This window comes from Camellia sinensis, chromosome 9 (assembly GCF_055761805.1).
Source record: "Camellia sinensis isolate YWXY chromosome 9, ASM5576180v1, whole genome shotgun sequence".
Taxonomy (NCBI): domain Eukaryota; kingdom Viridiplantae; phylum Streptophyta; class Magnoliopsida; order Ericales; family Theaceae; genus Camellia; species Camellia sinensis.
This window is the reverse complement of record NC_138969.1, coordinates 131,247,469-131,260,015: the sequence shown is the minus strand read 5'-3', so window position 1 is coordinate 131,260,015 and position 12,547 is coordinate 131,247,469.

Here is a 12,547-nt window from a genome sequence, read left to right as displayed (position 1 = left end):
GAAACCAGGCGGTCTACTTCAACCTTTCCCTATCCCTGAGTGGAAGTGGGAACATGTGACTATGGATTTTGTTGTTGGCCTACCTCGGACTTCTCGAGGTATGGATTCTGTTTGGGTTATAGTTCATAGACTGACTAAATCTTCCCATTTTCTGCCTGTCAAAACTACATTTACTGCTTATAGATTGGCCACTATTTATGTTGATGAAATTGTCCGTTTACACGGGGTTCCGGTGTCCATTGTGTCAGATAGGGATCCGAAATTTGTGTCTAGATTGTGGAAAAGTTTGCAGGAAGCTATGGGAACAGAACTAAGGTTCAGTACTGCATTCCACCCACAGACAGATGGCCAGTCAGAACGAACGATACAAACTTTGGAAGATATGCTTCGCATGTGTGCTTTGGATTTCCAGGGGAGTTGGGAAGATTACTTGCCACTTGCAGAATTTGCTTATAATAATAGCTTTCACTCCAGCATCGGTATGGCACCATACGAGGCTTTGTATGGTAGGAGGTGTAGATCACCCATTTGTTGGACAGAGGTCGGAGACAGAGCTTTGCTTGGGCCTGAAATTGTACAAGACGCCTCTGAAAAGATCAAAACTATTCGGCAAAGGCTCAAAACAGCTCAAGACCGACAGAAGAATTATGCAGACGTTCGGAGAAGACCTCTTGAATATGAGGTCGGCGACCATGTGTTCATCCGAGTTTCTCCGATGAAAGGCCAAGTCAGGTTTGGGAAAAAGGGCAAGTTGTCGCCCCGTTACATTGGGCCGTTTCAAATTTTAGAGAAACTTGGTCCAGTTGCTTATAGAGTTGCTTTGCCACCGGGATTCGAGCAAATCCATAACGTGTTTCATGTGTCGATGTTGAGGGGTTACCTCCGAGACCCGTTACATGTGATTGATTATCATCGGGTAGCTATTGATGAAAATATAGAATACACTGAATGGCCGGAAAGAATCGTTGACCGACAAGTGAAAGAATTGAGAAACAAGTCCATCCCAATGGTGAAAGTAGAATGGAAGGAACACTATAGGACGGATGCTACGTGCGAAAAAGAGGAGGAAATGCGACTACGCTATCCACATTTGTTTCCCGACGAAGGTAAATTAAGTTTGGAGGACCAAACTTCCTAAAGGGGGGAAGACTGTGACATCCCGGTTCTGTATTATGCTAATTGGCCCTTAAGTTGTTTATGGTTATGTGTCTAGCATGGTTTTGTGTGCCATTATGTGAATATATGTGATTTTGAAATTTTATCTGTTCACCGTAGGAATATCTATTTGGATAATCAGCTTTGGAAATTTAATTGAGGGCCTTATCGGCCACAGAACCCGAAATTGATTACGCCATTGTAATTGGCATAATTTTTAGAGCCTACGGTGAAATTTAATCGAAAAATTGATTCGGGCCAGATTAAATTGAATTATTTAATGGCATTGTGCTCAAATTGTTTAATATCTCAAATGTGGCTAGTGGGGCTTCTTGTATTTGAGCACTACACTCCTCATTCTCTCATATACCTTCATTTTTGGCTGATCAAACTCTAAGAAAGGGAGGAGGTCGGCTGTTAGAGAGAGAGAGGGGGAGAAAGTTGTGTAATTTTTGGCCCAAGGTTATGAATTTGAAGTCCAACTCAAGAACTGACCATAGATTGAGCTTCTAGGTAAGTGATTGTTTATGAATTCATGAGTTTGAACTTGTGATTTTGTGAATTAAAGGTTAATTGGTGATCAAGAACAAGAGTTGTACTCTACTTGATGAATTTGAAGTTAAAATGCACATGCATGTATAGGATCACCATGTTTTTGCATAATCAAGCATGTATTGGGATGAATATGGAAATATGAGTGTTAAATCCTACATGCAAGCACGTTTTTGTTGTGTTCCATGAGAATGAACACCATTTGCATTGATGGAGTTAAGAATTGACATGCATGCACAAATTGAGAAGATATAAGCTTGAATGCATGAATTTGTTATGTTAATGATTGAGTTTGACACATTTTGGGACATGCATGTAGATAAATTATGAAATTGAGCTTCAATATGTTGTAATCCTATGTTTGTACCATGATAGTATATAATTATGTGAAGTTTGGACCGAAATCATGCATTTAGAGCCTTTGAATGTCAAGATGAAGCTCAAGAACTCAATCTGGAAAACCCAGATTTTCGATGTCCGCTCGAGCGGAGAAAACGAGCTCCCAGCATTTTTTTGCAGACATGGTTCTCGCTCGAGCGGGGGAATTTGACGCTCGAGCGGGGAGCTATGTAGACAGGCAGTACGCTCGAGCGGGGACCCTATTTTCTGAAATCCTGTTTTTGCATTTTGTGTTCTGTTTTCCGTTCTCTTTCACTTGCAAGCACTCTTAGGCATATGTTAAGCATTGTAAACGAGTTAATGAGATAATAATAAAGCCTAAAGAGGAATATGTGAATTAGAGAACGGATTGAACTGTTAATGACCCTTTTGTGTTCATGAAACGTGTAGGGTCAAGCTCCAGGGCAAATCCACAAGCCGATCACTGTGAGTAATATCAATATTTGAAAGCTTGTCAATGTCCAATTGTTATTCCCTTATAAACTTTATGAGTTGTTAATTGGGATTGTGGACAAAAGTCTGACAGGAATCAATGAATGGACCAAAGGTCGTTTTGATAAGAATGAATGGACCGAAGGTCATTTTGATGCAAATGAATGGACCAAAGGTCGTTTTGATGTAAATGAATGGACCAAAGGTCGTTTTGATGTAAATGAGCGGGCCAAAGGTCGTTTTGACCTATATGAATGGACCGAAGGTCGTTCTGTCATGAATGAGTGGGCCGGAGGCCGTTTTGACGTGAATGAATGGGCTAAAGGCCATTTTGACAGAAATGAATGGGCCGAAGGCCGTTTCGACATAAATGAATGGGCCGAAGGCCGTTTTGACAAGAAAGGAAACCTGAATGGGCCAAAGGCCAGTATGTTGGAACTACAGTCACTTGATCTAAATTTTGTATAAGTATATATATATGTTAAGTAGAAATGTGAATTGGGCCAAAGGCCGTTTGGAACATGTTGTTTTACATTGTTGTGTAATTTCTGCATTTGATATTATTCACTGGGCTATCGCTCACGCTCATTTATGTGTTTGTAGGTGAGCCAAGGGATGTCCAAACCCAGCCCCAGTGAAGTCTGCTAGGAAAAATCCGAGTCTTGAGGAAGTCAGCCTTGTGTCTCACTCTTGAGACCTACCCTTGCCTTTTGTGTTATGTAATTATATTTTGTCTTGTCGGCAAGGACTTTATGTATATCTGTAAATAGTCCGTCATAGGTTGACTCGCTTTGGATGATCCTGTCTGTAATGAATTTTGTGAAACTGTACTTTTGATGTGGGTTATTAACGTAGCTGAATATGGTCTGTTGATGTGCATGTAAGCACGGCTCTATGGACAAAGTTTTAAATTTTTGCTTCCCTTTTGGCCCCCTTTACTCTGATGTCTTAAGTCTGTTTTGGTTTGAGGCCGTAGGTAATCTTAGGATTACTGGCCGGTTACGTCCTTAACCCATGGGGGCGGGTTCGGGTCGTGACAGAGTGGTATCAGAGCACGAGTTAATAACTCACACACTTGTCCAAAAAGAGCAATAAGCTTCTAGATAAGATCTAGGATGCATTCATGTGATAGATACGAGTTTGGAAGCATTGATTATATGCTTAAACGTTTCGTTATGAATAATTATATGTGTAGGTTGTGAACTACTTGTATTGCGAATTATCTGGAAATATGTGCTTCTTAGTGTATGCGTACTTGTGTACCTTTTGTATGAAATATAATGCAAGTTTAATCAGATGGTGAGAACCAGAGGTGATGAGTTAGAGGAATCCTCTACTGCCAGACTGGACAGAATGGAAAGACTGATCCAAGAAATGGCAGAAGCTTTGAGACAGCAACAGGAGTGGTAACAACAGTGGCAGCAACCACACCCGCCACCTCCACCTCCGGCACCACCGGTGCCAGCTAATCAAAATGATGATCGGATAATCGCTCTCACCAAGGAATTCTAGAAAATGAAACCACCACAGTTCCATGGCGGACTAGATCCCTTGAAAGCTGAAGCTTGGGTCCTTGGGATCGAAAAACTGTTTGAAGTATTTCCGTGCTCGGATACACAGAAAGTGCTTCTAGCCACCTTTATGCTAGAAGATGAAGCGAGAAGATGGTGGATGTTGATGAGGGAAAACCACAGAGATGTTGATTGGGCGAAATTTTTAGAGATATTCTATGACAAGTACTTTCCGCAGTGTGTCCGGGACAGGAAAGTGGCAGAGTTCATGGAACTCAAGCAATACAGCATGACTGTAGCTGAGTATGAGGCCAAATTTACCGAGTTGGCCAGGTTTGCACCACACGTAATTGACACTGATTATAAGAAGGCAAGACATTTTGAAGGTGGGCTCCGAAGTGACATCCTAGAGAGAGTGAATGTCCTGAAGTTGGAGACCTACATCGGAGTGCTTGACCGGGCCATCATATCAGAGGCTAACATAGCTAGACAAGCTAAGCCGACAACCGAATGGAAAGGGAATAAAAGACAAGGCTTCTTTTCGAAGAAGAAATTTCTGAAAAAGCAAAACACGGGCTCCTCAACTACTTCGAGTTCTTCCCGAGACACAGCTCCCATGTGCAACATTTGTAGCAAAAGGCACCGTGGAGTCTGTTACCGTGCATCGGGAGCCTGTTTTAAGTGTGGAAAACAAGGGCACATAGCCCGAGAGTGCAATCAGAACAGTGGGAAACTAGCAGCTAGTTCAACCGCATCGGTTCCAAAGCCAGGAAATACTTTGAGATCTGCTACTACTGGAGATACAGTGAGACAAGGGAGAGTTTTTGCCCTTGTTCCGGGCGATACACGGAATGCCAATGCCGTTGTCTCAGGTACTATTTCAATATGTAATCAGGATGCCTTTGTATTAATTGATTCTGGATCGACGCACTCATTTGTGACATATGCATTTGCATCTAGACTGAAAAGACCCCTAGAATTGTTGCCATATTTGTTATGTGTGTCTGCTCCGTCGGGGGAATCTGTGTTATGTGACTATATATATCGGTTTTGTGGCATGCATATTGAGGATGCTACCCTATATGTAGATTTGTTGCCCTTAAACTTTAGACATTTCGATGTAATTTTGGGCATGGATTGGTTGACCAAATATTGTGCCACTATAGATTGTGTGACAAAGAGGGTTATGTTTAAACCCCCAGAACAGAAAGAGATTGTGTTTGTGGGAAATGGGGTAGTGCCTCCACCATATTTGATATCTGCAATGAAAGCATGTAAATTGATCAGGAAGGGGTGCCAGGGTTATTTGTGTTATGTATTGACTGAACAATCCGTGAACGTTGAATTGAATAATATTCCTATTGTTAGAGAATTTCCGGACGTGTTTCCGAATGAATTACCAGGGGAATTGGTAGACAGGGAGATAGAGTTTACTGTTGAGACTGTGCCGGGCACCCAGCCTATTTCTAAAACTCCTTACAGAATGGCTACTGCCGAAATGAAAGAATTAAAGGAACAGTTGCAAGACCTTCTTGATAAAGGGTTTATCCGGCCTAGCACTTCGCCTTGGGGTGCGCCAGTGCTATTTGTAAAGAAGAAAGATGGTACTTTGCGCCTGTGCATCGATTATCGGGAATTGAATAAGGTAACAGTAAAGAACAAATACCCCCTACCCCGTATTGATGATTTATTTGACCAGTTGCAGGGATCACAGGTGTTCTCTAAGATTGATTTGAGATCCGGGTATCATCAGCTGAAGGTTAAAGCAGAGGATGTTGAGAAAACCGCATTCAGAACGAGGTATGGTCATTTTGAGTTTCTTGTTATGCCCTTTGGAGTGACTAATGCTCCGGCAGCATTTATGGACTTAATGAATAGATTTTTTAAAACCTACCTTGATGAATTTGTTGTTGTCTTCATCGATGATATTTTGATATACTCTAAAGATAGACTTGAACATGAACATCATTTGAGGACTGTTCTACAAATACTTCGGGAAAGAAAACTATTTGCTAAATTAAAGAAATGTGAGTTTTGGCTGGATGAGGTTGTTTTCTTAGGGCATGTGATTAACAAGGAAGGAATTTCAGTGGATCCGCAGAAGATAGAAGCAATTGTGAATTGGCCTACACCAACTAATGTGACAGAAGTTCGCAGTTTCATGGGCTTGGCTGGGTACTACAGGAGGTTTGTAAAGGACTTTTCGAAATTAGCTGTGCCTCTTACCCAATTGACACGTAAGGGACAACCATTTGAATGGAATAGTGAAAGAGAATCAGCCTTTCATGAATTGAAGACAAGATTGACCACTGCGCCAATTTTGACACTACCTTCAGGTACGGAAAATTTTGTGATTTTCAGTGACGCATCTTATAAGGGTTTGGGTTGTGTGTTAATGCAGAACGGAAAGGTTATTGCTTACGCCTCCCGACAGTTGAGGCCACATGAGAAGAATTATCCAACACATGACCTAGAATTGGCCGCAGTTGTGTTTGCTTTGAAAATCTGGCGGCATTACTTGTATGGGGCAAAGTGTGAAGTCTACATGGATCATAAGAGCCTGAAATACTTCTTCACGCAGAAGGAGTTGAATATGCGTCAGAGAAGATGGCTAGAACTGATAAAAGACTACGACCTAGAGATTCAGTACCACCTCGGGAAAGCTAATACAGTGGCTGATGCCTTGAGCAGAAAATCAACAGGGAGTATGGCTTGGTTGCTTACTGAACAAAGGGAGATTTTGCAAGACTTTGAAAAGTCTGAAATTGAAGTGGTGGTATGTGAACAGGGCGGATTGATAGCCGCCATTACAGCCGAACCGGCAATTGTTGATGAAATCAAGCAGAAACAGAAAGAAGATGAGTTCCTCGGAAAGGCAATTGATGAATTTGAAGTAAGCCCAAAAGCAGAGTTCAGTGTCGAGAATGGAATGTTGAAATTTCGAAACCGAATATGTGTCCCAGATATTCCGGAGTTAAGGAAGAGGGTTTTAGATGAAGCCCACAGATCCGTATTTGCTATGCATCCGGGTAACAATAAAATGTATCGGGATTTGAAACAAATCTATTGGTGGCCTAAAATGAAGAAAGAGATTGCAGAATATGTGTCCAAGTGCCTCCAGTGTCAGCAAGTTAAGGCTGAACATCAGAAACCAGGCGGTCTACTTCAACCTTTCCCTATCCCTGAGTGGAAGTGGGAACATGTGACTATGGATTTTGTTGTTGGCCTACCTCGGACTTCTCGAGGTATGGATTCTGTTTGGGTTATAGTTCATAGACTGACTAAATCTTCCCATTTTCTGCCTGTCAAAACTACATTTACTGCTTATAGATTGGCCACTATTTATGTTGATGAAATTGTCCGTTTACACGGGGTTCCGGTGTCCATTGTGTCAGATAGGGATCCGAAATTTGTGTCTAGATTGTGGAAAAGTTTGCAGGAAGCTATGGGAACAGAACTAAGGTTCAGTACTGCATTCCACCCACAGACAGATGGCCAGTCAGAACGAACGATACAAACTTTGGAAGATATGCTTCGCATGTGTGCTTTGGATTTCCAGGGGAGTTGGGAAGATTACTTGCCACTTGCAGAATTTGCTTATAATAATAGCTTTCACTCCAGCATCGGTATGGCACCATACGAGGCTTTGTATGGTAGGAGGTGTAGATCACCCATTTGTTGGACAGAGGTCGGAGACAAAGCTTTGCTTGGGCCTGAAATTGTACAAGACGCCTCTGAAAAGATCAAAACTATTCGGCAAAGGCTCAAAACAGCTCAAGACCGACAGAAGAATTATGCAGACGTTCGGAGAAGACCTCTTGAATATGAGGTCGGCGACCATGTGTTCATCCGAGTTTCTCCGATGAAAGGCCAAGTCAGGTTTGGGAAAAAGGGCAAGTTGTCGCCCCGTTACATTGGGCCGTTTCAAATTTTAGAGAAACTTGGTCCAGTTGCTTATAGAGTTGCTTTGCCACCGGGATTCGAGCAAATCCATAACGTGTTTCATGTGTCGATGTTGAGGGGTTACCTCCGAGACCCGTTACATGTGATTGATTATCATCGGGTAGCTATTGATGAAAATATAGAATACACTGAATGGCCGGAAAGAATCGTTGACCGACAAGTGAAAGAATTGAGAAACAAGTCCATCCCAATGGTGAAAGTAGAATGGAAGGAACACTATAGGACGGATGCTACGTGCGAAAAAGAGGAGGAAATGCGACTACGCTATCCACATTTGTTTCCCGACGAAGGTAAATTAAGTTTGGAGGACCAAACTTCCTAAAGGGGGGAAGACTGTGACATCCCGGTTCTGTATTATGCTAATTGGCCCTTAAGTTGTTTATGGTTATGTGTCTAGCATGGTTTTGTGTGCCATTATGTGAATATATGTGATTTTGAAATTTTATCTGTTCACCGTAGGAATATCTATTTGGATAATCAGCTTTGGAAATTTAATTGAGGGCCTTATCGGCCACAGAACCCGAAATTGATTACGCCATTGTAATTGGCATAATTTTTAGAGCCTACGGTGAAATTTAATCGAAAAATTGATTCGGGCCAGATTAAATTGAATTATTTAATGGCATTGTGCTCAAATTGTTTAATATCTCAAATGTGGCTAGTGGGGCTTCTTGTATTTGAGCACTACACTCCTCATTCTCTCATATACCTTCATTTTTGGCTGATCAAACTCTAAGAAAGGGAGGAGGTCGGCTGTTAGAGAGAGAGAGAGGGAGAAAGTTGTGTAATTTTTGGCCCAAGGTTATGAATTTGAAGTCCAACTCAAGAACTGACCATAGATTGAGCTTCTAGGTAAGTGATTGTTTATGAATTCATGAGTTTGAACTTGTGATTTTGTGAATTAAAGGTTAATTGGTGATCAAGAACAAGAGTTGTACTCTACTTGATGAATTTGAAGTTAAAATGCACATGCATGTATAGGATCACCATGTTTTTGCATAATCAAGCATGTATTGGGATGAATATGGAAATATGAGTGTTAAATCCTACATGCAAGCACGTTTTTGTTGTGTTCCATGAGAATGAACACCATTTGCATTGATGGAGTTAAGAATTGACATGCATGCACAAATTGAGAAGATATAAACTTGAATGCATGAATTTGTTATGTTAATGATTGAGTTTGACACATTTTGGGACATGCATGTAGATAAATTATGAAATTGAGCTTCAATATGTTGTAATCCTATGTTTGTACCATGATAGTATATAATTATGTGAAGTTTGGACCGAAATCATGCATTTAGAGCCTTTGAATGTCAAGATGAAGCTCAAGAACTCAATCTGGAAAACCCAGATTTTCGATGTCCGCTCGAGCGGAGAAAACGAGCTCCCAGCATTTTTTTGCAGACATGGTTCTCGCTCGAGCGGGGGAATTTGACGCTCGAGCGGGGAGCTATGTAGACAGGCAGTACGCTCGAGCGGGGACCCTATTTTCTGAAATCCTGTTTTTGCATTTTGTGTTCTGTTTTCCGTTCTCTTTCACTTGCAAGCACTCTTAGGCATATGTTAAGCATTGTAAACGAGTTAATGAGATAATAATAAAGCCTAAAGAGGAATATGTGAATTAGAGAACGGATTGAACTGTTAATGACCCTTTTGTGTTCATGAAACGTGTAGGGTCAAGCTCCAGGGCAAATCCACAAGCCGATCACTGTGAGTAATATCAATATTTGAAAGCTTGTCAATGTCCAATTGTTATTCCCTTATAAACTTTATGAGTTGTTAATTGGGATTGTGGACAAAAGTCTGACAGGAATCAATGAATGGACCAAAGGTCGTTTTGATAAGAATGAATGGACCGAAGGTCATTTTGATGCAAATGAATGGACCAAAGGTCGTTTTGATGTAAATGAATGGACCAAAGGTCGTTTTGATGTAAATGAGCGGGCCAAAGGTCGTTTTGACCTATATGAATGGACCGAAGGTCGTTCTGTCATGAATGAGTGGGCCGGAGGCCGTTTTGACGTGAATGAATGGGCTAAAGGCCATTTTGACAGAAATGAATGGGCCGAAGGCCGTTTCGACATAAATGAATGGGCCGAAGGCCGTTTTGACAAGAAAGGAAACCTGAATGGGCCAAAGGCCAGTATGTTGGAACTACAGTCACTTGATCTAAATTTTGTATAAGTATATATATATGTTAAGTAGAAATGTGAATTGGGCCAAAGGCCGTTTGGAACATGTTGTTTTACATTGTTGTGTAATTTCTGCATTTGATATTATTCACTGGGCTATCGCTCACGCTCATTTATGTGTTTGTAGGTGAGCCAAGGGAAGTCCAAACCCAGCCCCAGTGAAGTCTGCTAGGAAAAATCCGAGTCTTGAGGAAGTCAGCCTTGTGTCTCACTCTTGAGACCTACCCTTGCCTTTTGTGTTATGTAATTATATTTTGTCTTGTCGGCAAGGACTTTATGTATATCTGTAAATAGTCCGTCATAGGTTGACTCGCTTTGGATGATCCTGTCTGTAATGAATTTTGTGAAACTGTACTTTTGATGTGGGTTATTAACGTAGCTGAATATGGTCTGTTGATGTGCATGTAAGCACGGCTCTATGGACTAAGTTTTAAATTTTTGCTTCCCTTTTGGCCCCCTTTACTCTGATGTCTTAAGTCTGTTTTGGTTTGAGGCCGTAGGTAATCTTAGGATTACTGGCCGGTTACGTCCTTAACCCATGGGGGCGGGTTCGGGTCGTGACAGAGTGGTATCAGAGCACGAGTTAATAACTCACACACTTGTCCAAAAAGAGCAATAAGCTTCTAGATAAGATCTAGGATGCATTCATGTGATAGATACGAGTTTGGAAGCATTGATTATATGCTTAAACGTTTCGTTATGAATAATTATATGTGTAGGTTGTGAACTACTTGTATTGCGAATTATCTGGAAATATGTGCTTCTTAGTGTATGCGTACTTGTGTACCTTTTGTATGAAATATAATGCAAGTTTAATCAGATGGTGAGAACCAGAGGTGATGAGTTAGAGGAATCCTCTACTGCCAGACTGGACAGAATGGAAAGACTGATCCAAGAAATGGCAGAAGCTTTGAGACAGCAACAGGAGTGGTAACAACAGTGGCAGCAACCACACCCGCCACCTCCACCTCCGGCACCACCGGTGCCAGCTAATCAAAATGATGATCGGATAATCGCTCTCACCAAGGAATTCTAGAAAATGAAACCACCACAGTTCCATGGCGGACTAGATCCCTTGAAAGCTGAAGCTTGGGTCCTTGGGATCGAAAAACTGTTTGAAGTATTTCCGTGCTCGGATACACAGAAAGTGCTTCTAGCCACCTTTATGCTAGAAGATGAAGCGAGAAGATGGTGGATGTTGATGAGGGAAAACCACAGAGATGTTGATTGGGCGAAATTTTTAGAGATATTCTATGACAAGTACTTTCCGCAGTGTGTCCGGGACAGGAAAGTGGCAGAGTTCATGGAACTCAAGCAATACAGCATGACTGTAGCTGAGTATGAGGCCAAATTTACCGAGTTGGCCAGGTTTGCACCACACGTAATTGACACTGATTATAAGAAGGCAAGACATTTTGAAGGTGGGCTCCGAAGTGACATCCTAGAGAGAGTGAATGTCCTGAAGTTGGAGACCTACATCGGAGTGCTTGACCGGGCCATCATATCAGAGGCTAACATAGCTAGACAAGCTAAGCCGACAACCGAATGGAAAGGGAATAAAAGACAAGGCTTCTTTTCGAAGAAGAAATTTCTGAAAAAGCAAAACACGGGCTCCTCAACTACTTCGAGTTCTTCCCGAGACACAGCTCCCATGTGCAACATTTGTAGCAAAAGGCACCGTGGAGTCTGTTACCGTGCATCGGGAGCCTGTTTTAAGTGTGGAAAACAAGGGCACATAGCCCGAGAGTGCAATCAGAACGGTGGGAAACTAGTAGCTAGTTCAACCGCATCGGTTCCAAAGCCAGGAAATACTTTGAGATCTGCTACTACTGGAGATACAGTGAGACAAGGGAGAGTTTTTGCCCTTGTTCCGGGCGATACACGGAATGCCAATGCCGTTGTCTCAGGTACTATTTCAATATGTAATCAGGATGCCTTTGTATTAATTGATTCTGGATCGACGCACTCATTTGTGACATATGCATTTGCATCTAGACTGAAAAGACCCCTAGAATTGTTGCCATATTTGTTATGTGTGTCTGCTCCGTCGGGGGAATCTGTGTTATGTGACTATATATATCGGTTTTGTGGCATGCATATTGAGGATGCTACCCTATATGTAGATTTGTTGCCCTTAAACTTTAGACATTTCGATGTAATTTTGGGCATGGATTGGTTGACCAAATATTGTGCCACTATAGATTGTGTGACAAAGAGGGTTATGTTTAAACCCCCAGAACAGAAAGAGATTGTGTTTGTGGGAAATGGGGTAGTGCCTCCACCATATTTGATATCTACAATGAAAGCATGTAAATTGATCAGGAATGGGTGCCAGGG